The sequence below is a fragment of the Triticum aestivum genome, chromosome 7A (assembly GCF_018294505.1).
Source record: "Triticum aestivum cultivar Chinese Spring chromosome 7A, IWGSC CS RefSeq v2.1, whole genome shotgun sequence".
Classification (NCBI taxonomy): domain Eukaryota; kingdom Viridiplantae; phylum Streptophyta; class Magnoliopsida; order Poales; family Poaceae; genus Triticum; species Triticum aestivum.
The window spans coordinates 212,460,814-212,468,363 of NC_057812.1; positions in this window are offsets into that span (position 1 = coordinate 212,460,814).

Here is a 7,550-nt window from a genome sequence, read left to right on the forward strand (position 1 = left end):
ATAGATGTCCTAATTAACATAGCCGGCTTGACCTAGATGGCAGCCGAGTAGTCACTATTTGTGCATGTGCCCCCAATGACTACCCCAACTCAGTTGTCGCTATTTAACCCTCGCAGTGATCCAAAGCACATGACACCTAATTTTGCGAGATGATAAGAAACCTTTTTTAGATTTCTCACCACAACTACAGCCATGTACAACACAGCCTGCATGATATGTAGACGATAGCAAATCCAGGCGTGTCTGCTGGAGTCTGGTCACATGCATGGAGGAATTGATCTTCCGTGTCTTGCAGGGATCGTCCATGCACCAACGTAGTACAACACTTCTCTAGTACTATCACTCGTCTCCCTCTTCTATTAAGTCACCCGACTTGCGGGGCCGGGGAGTGTGCCTATGGTCGGTTCTCAATTGCTGTCCCACATGTGTGTGCAAACGCAATATGACGCGCGTTCCATTCGGAGGGCAGCGTGCCAGACAGACAGACCATCTGGGGTGCGACGCGAATGCGACGGGCGTGCTGTATACTCCGTACATGTGTACCGCCGTTTTCTAGACGCTTTGCTCCATGGCGCGGGCGCAAACCATGGATACAAAATTAGTATACTATATACTATTTAAAAGTCGAGGGCGGGGCTTTTCCTGCGCGGTAGGCAGCGGGGCAGTTCCGCCTAGTCAGTTCGATAGAGATGCGAGAAGACAAGGGAGTAGGCTGCTGCAAACGAGGGATGTGTGATTTGACAGCGAGTTGCTGCTGGACAGGTGGGGCCCCATGATTTGACTTTCCATTATCATTTTAACTACAGCGCTACGACCGGCGTGAGTCTCCCGATTCTTGACCACCTCCATTACAAAGAAAGAGATAGAGAGGAGTAAAAAAAATACACTTATAGCCAACCTTATAGCCAACCTTGTTGTAGTATGAGTGACTAAGTGATGACTATGTATGACATGCCAATATTAGATAGCCTAACACACCATGTTAAATCTCCAAGGGCGCGACCGCGCGAGCGATGCGACGGTCGTGATAAGCGCGACGATGATACGGGCTGCTGGCAGCCCTTGGATCTGAGATCAAACGGTCGCATGCTAAGTTGCTGAAAATTTGCAGAATAACCCTCCAGGATAGGATATTCACCCATAGGTCTAGAATCACGCCATGCAACCGTTCAATCTCAGATCCAAGGGCTCTCGGAAGCCCGTATCATGGGAGAATGGAAAGCCACTACCCTGCCATTCGCACGCTGGAAGTTCGCTCCTACTCGTCCCCGCACGTCCTTCAATACTACGGCGGTTCGCTCCTAGTCGTCCCATCCATTCACATTACGGCGGTTCCACTAATCCTAACCCTCCTCCCAAATCCATGGCGTCCCAAATCTCCACGATCGGTGGTGAGTACAAGGTTAGAACCATCACCGGCGATGAGTTCGACATCATCTACACCCGTTCTTCCGTGACGGTGAAAGGATGCCTTTCTCGCTTCAGACGCATGTTCGAAAACTCAGATGATGAGTGGGTCGCTGGGCTAGATGTTGAGTACACCACAGTCCTGGGACCAGAGAAGGAACTAAAGGACGAAGAGAGGAAGAAGCCCGCCGTGATCCAGGTTTGCGTACATAATGTTTGCTTGGTCTACCACATATGCCATGCCGACGTTGAGTGCCAAGATTTTAAGAACTTCCTCAAGGACAAAACTGTGAAAGTCGTTACTGTAGACTTTAAGAATGATAGGGATGTCCTACGTCGTATAGGTCTCATTGTAGGCAATCCCTTCGACCTCTAGAAGAATCGGCTGGTGTCCTCTCGCCAGCCTTCAATGCTGACCCTGGCAGGAGCCATGGTTCATCCTTCGTACGGTAAACTGGAGAAACCTCCATACACGTTTCATCGTCATGCATGGCAGCGGAATGTACTAGATATAGACCACATCCACTATGATGCAATGGATGGCTACCTTTGCTTCAATATCTACAAGGGTTGGATGAAGAGCAACAATCAAGTGTGCGGTTCAAGCAAAGAAGTATCGGCCAAGAGGAAGAGGGACAAGGACGAAATCGAGGGCGTGGACGAGGGCTCCGATTAAGGTGGCAGTGTCGTTGCTCATGGTGGTTCTAATGCAGTGTCTACCGGAATAGTCGCAAAGTTTATTTTCAGGTGTGCTTAATTTAATTTGAGGGGTGTGTTGTGCTGAGCCCCCAGCAGAACTATGTTATGTTTCTTCTTGTTACTTTAACTCTTCAGTACGTACATACTAGTATTTCTTACATTTAATCTTTTAGTTGGTATAGTACTACCACTCGTTTCTTCACATTATATACGTACAATATATATGGCCAACATCATATAGCCAGCAGTTTAGTTGTCAAAGAATTTCAGGATGCTTAGTTTTGTCAAAGATTTCCTGGATTCTTAGAGGGTGCTTGGATCCAAGGGACTTACTTTAGTCTGACTAAAAATAGTCTCTTTAAGAGGCTAAAGTTCCAAGCACCCCTGACTGAAGGGGCTAAAACTAGGCTTGAGACTAAATTTTTTCAGTTAGGGGTACCCCTACTAAAATGTGGATTAGTCCTCTCTCTACTCATTTAACTCCTCTCCTTTAACACATGCGAGTTCTGGATTGGAGGGTTTGGAGGATAATAAATGCTCATTAACTTGATTTTAGCCTTTTTAGTATTTGGACCCAAGTATGGGTGAGGCTAGCATGTTTTAGTCCCACTAATTTTAGTCATGGGACTAAAACGTATCCAAGCACCCTCTTAGTTTTATTTGAGGGGTGGTGTCGGTGTCAAAACCGGTGGATCTCGGGTAGGGGGTCTTGAACTGTGCGTCTAAGGCGGATGGTAACAGGAGGCAGGGGACATGATGTTTTACCCAGGTTCGGGCCCTCTTGATGGAGGTAAAACCCTACGTCCTGCTTGATTATTCTTGATAATATGAGTAGTACAAGAGTTGATCTACCACGAGATTAGAGAGGCTAAACCCTAGAAGCTAGCCTATGTTATGATTGTATGTTGTCCTACTGACTAAAACCCTCCGGTTTATATAGGCACCGGAGGAGGCTAGGGTTACACAAGGTCGGTTACAAAGGAGGAGATATGCATATCCGTATTGCCTAGCTTGCTTTCCACGCCAAGTAGTGTCCCATCCGGACACGGGACGAAGTGTTCAATCTCGTATCTTCATAGTCCAACAATCCGGCCATAGGATATAGTCCGGCTGTCCCGAGACCCCCTAATCCAGGACTCCCTCAGTAGCCCCTGAACCAGGCTTCAATGACGATGAGTCCGGCGCGCAGTGTTGTCTTCGGCATTGCAAGGCGGGTTCCTCCTCCGAATACACCATGAAAGAGTTTGAATACAAGGATAGTGTCCGACCCTGCAAAACAAGTTCCACCGTAGAGAGAATAATATTTCCACAAATCTAATCTGCTGACACGTTTCGGCATCATGACATCACGCCACGACCCGGTAATTATTTGAACCGTTTTTTCTTTAACCGGCCCCGCACATAACGTGAGGCGGTTTCTTGACACGTCTTGTCAAAGCAGAGATCGTGTTCCCCTTATCACGGGATTCTCATCAATACAAACGTGGGTAACCCAACCGCGCCATCAATTACGGCGCTTGGGGGATAAGCGAGTTTTACCAGGCCTGTGGGGGCGCATAATTTTGTCCGCCCTTATAAAGGGATAAGGTCTCACCTTTTTCTACCCACGCCTTCTTCCTCCTTGCTCATCCATTCTCGCACACTCAAGCTCTAGAACCCAAGTCCACATCCTTCTCCTCTTCTCTCTCCAAACATGTCCGGAGCGGGAGGCAAGTGGATGGCCTCCTCCGTCACGGAGGGACACATAAAAAAAACTACATGGGGCCGGATACTTAGCCGCGGATATCGCGCACAGGCTGCCAGCCGCAGGGCAGATCGTCCCTACCCCGGAACCTCACGAAAGGGTGGTTTTCCTTCCCCACTTCGTCCGCGGACTGGGGTTTCCCCTCCATCCATTCGTCCGCGGCCTTATGTTCTATTATGGGCTGGACTTTCATGATCTGGCCCCTAATTTTATCCTCAACATCTCGGCGTTCATCGTCGTGTGCGAGGCTTTCCTCCGCATCCTGCCCCACCTCGGCATGTGACTAAAGACCTTCAATATCAAGCCGAAGGTAGTAGGCGGCCAACAAGCGGAATGCGGCGGAGCCATGGTGGGCAAAATGCCCAACGTTACGTGGCTCAAGGGCTCCTTCGTGGAGACCATAAAGGGGTGGCAATCGGGGTGGTTCTACATCACCGAGCCGCGCGACACCAACTGGGTGGCGGCCCCCGAGTTTCGATCCAGAATCCCCACGCGGCTCACTTCGTGGAAGGAGAAGGGCCTGTCCTGGGGTTCATCGGTCGAGCTGGACGGACTCCAGAAGTGTATCCGCAACATGATAAGCAAGAAACTTAAGCTTGTCAACATAGTCCAGGTCACGCTCTTCCGCCGGATCCTCCCGTGTCAACAACGGGATTTCAACTTATGGGTGTTCGACCCGGCCCAGCACCAGACTCTACGCGTGAAGGACGTCTAGAGGGTGCTGTTCAAGGGCGCCGAGGTCCCTCCTTCTCTTACCGAGGACCGCGGGCTAAGCGTGAAGCGCCCTGCGAATCCGGTAAGTTCTGTACATCTGGTAGGTTATTTATTTCCCATAGCTTAACCATGTGCGGGGTCTGAGCTCCCATGCCTTTGATAGGACTGGGTGGAGACATCGGAGCAGATTAACTGTCCGGCCCCTCTGTCCGAAGACCCTGCGGACGCTCTCCTGACGGAGATGCGGACTCCGGCTCCTTATGAGGTGCCGGAGAAGACCAAGAAGAAGGCCAAGGGAACCCGAAAGAGTTCCCGGCGCCAGGTGGTATCAGACTCATTGTCCGATAACTCCGAGACGCACTCCTCCCGTGAAAACAAGGAGAAGGAAGACGAAGATTCTCCCCCTCCAGCCGGGGGAGACAAGAAAAGGAAGGCCACCCCAACCGGGGAGGCCGAAGGGTCCAAGAAGGGAAGGACTCTCCTTCCGGACTGTTCCACCACCGCCGCCGATGGCGAAGACGAGTGGCTGCTCAGGGCCAAGCCCCTGGCGAAGTCGTAAGTATTCGGATACTAGAGTAACTCATAGCATACTTTTGTTGCACTGCTTCTCCTAACGTCGAATAGTGATACACTTCCAACCGCCTCCTCTCCTTGCCCTATGGACAATGCCGAGGTATTGTCTCAAGGGGCACCGAGCCGGGGGGAGACAGTCCCGGAGGCGCCTCAAGGCGACCTTCCGGACTCCAGGAGCAAAGGGAGCAAGGCTCCCAGGAGCTCCAAGTTCGGCCCTCAGCCGGACACCGCGCCGGAACCTCCAATGGTTTCCGACTCGGGCAGGTGGCCCTCTTCCAAGAGGGGCAAGCCGTCCGTGCCGGTGACCTCTGTCTATCAAGAGGCACCGGACGAACTGCTGGGAGTGCTTCGCGGCGCTTCCATCGACGAAGAGAACCGCACTATTATGAGTGCGGTGATCAAGAAGGTTCAGTCCGCCAAGAGCAGACTGACTGAAGCCTGTGCTAGCCTTCTAACAGGCTTTGAGGTAAGTATTTAAAATATAGGAAAAATATTACCGCATAGACACTAGCCCCTGATGCTCTGTTTGGTGTTCACAAAGAAAAGCCGAATAGAGGATCGAATAATATCTGCAGGAGTCTAATATAAGTATGTCTATATGCGTATGCAGGCTTCGCTGCTGACCTCTGCCGCACTGACTGCGGAGGTCGCCGCACTGAAGCAGAACCTCGAGCGGTCCGAGAAAGAGCTCGACCTTGCCAAGAGGCAGCTCGAGGAGAAGAAAGGTAAGTAATGCCTTGTCCACGTATATATATATATAAGATGCGGTTGCGAAATGACAAGATCATCCTGGATGTGCCAGGGGCCACGACCAAAGTGGCGACCCTGAAGCAAGCGCTGTCCGAGGCCGAAAACAAAGCGGCCAAGGAGCGCACCGAGCAGGAAAAACAAGAGGCACGGGTGGGCGAGGTGCAGCAAGAGTTCCAGGCTCTCGTGAAGAAGCACGAGGCTTTGGAGCTTGACTCGAAGACGCGAGAGTCCGAGCTTGCCGCGGCCCTCGAGAGCACAAAGCATGCCAAGGCCGAAGCCCAAAAGGCCCTCTAGGAAATTGAGGCGATGAGGAAGATAGCGGCGGGTAAGGCATTCAATATGCAAAGCACGCATGTGAAAGTAAATTACTTGTTACTTACCCGAGTCCGGAGCTCTCCAGGAGCATTCACAGATTTGCCCCGCAGCGTGTCGGATGCCGCGAAATATTACCAGGCTGAGGAGGGAAGCTCGACGGAGAAGTTGTTTTGGTCTCAGTATACTGGGACCGAACACCCGATGCCTATGAGCGACCAGCTAAAGCAACTGGTCGAGCTGCACAAGGCGGCCGAACAGGCCATGAGGGACCTTATAGTCCGGATGTGGCCTGGCGACTCCCTTCCCAACAACTACTTCGGTCTGGTGAGGCGGCTTGTAGATGCCTGCCCACGGCTGGAGGTCATAAAGCGGTCCGTCTGCATCGAAGGTGCATGCCGGGCCTTTGCCCGTGCGAAGGTACACTGGGCCAAGATGGACGCCGAGAAGCTGGTGAAGGGGGGGCCGCTGCAGGGCAAGGAGCATCGCCACCCTGAGATGTATTATGAGGGTGTCCTGAAGGGTGCCCGTCTTGTGGCGGACGAGTGTGTGAAGGATGTAATTTTTGAATGAACTTGCTCGTGTGATCCTGTATTATGAAAACTTGTTCATATGCGCTATGCAACACTTGTTTGAATTTAAAATATTACCTTATGTGTGTTTGTTAAATCTGAGAGATGGCCAGTCGTCGGCTTCTGCCCCCATGCCACGAGTGCTGGGGTGTTCGGGATAAATCTGAGCACTCTTTTTTCCCATTGTTGGGTCCTTCGAGGGAGGTGCTCAGCACAACGAACAAGGCAATCGGACTATAATGCTTTATCACTCTCACTTAGCCATAGAAGTCTACAATTTTAAATTTTGGCGAAGTCCCTAGTATTCGGAAGGCCGAATTCGGGGCGCTATACACGCCTTAAGCCGGACAAAGCTGACTCCTCGCTCTAAGCAGCAGAAGTCTTTAGGGACTGGAGACCTCTCGAACAGCGACCAACTCTCGCCTTATCATGACAGTCAGTTTTATCTTTCTCTACTAAGGTGCTTAGACCAGATGAACCGGGGCACAATCGCAGTAGTTCTCCCAGTGCTACCTTAGCCGATATAGCGGAACGTAAGGTACCAAAACATGGGAGCCGGGAAAACCCAACTATTGACCCAAGACATGATTCGGAGCTGATGCATATAATGCTATAAGTTCGGGGTGCCGCACTATCGAAAGTGTTCGGACTTCTCACGCTGTATTATGGGGTACGCTTAAGCCCCTGGCATATTGGCCGTACCAGAGTGTATGGGTGCTGAATGTTGTTAATGAACATATATATATATATATATATAAGAATGTGATAATAGTCTAGTG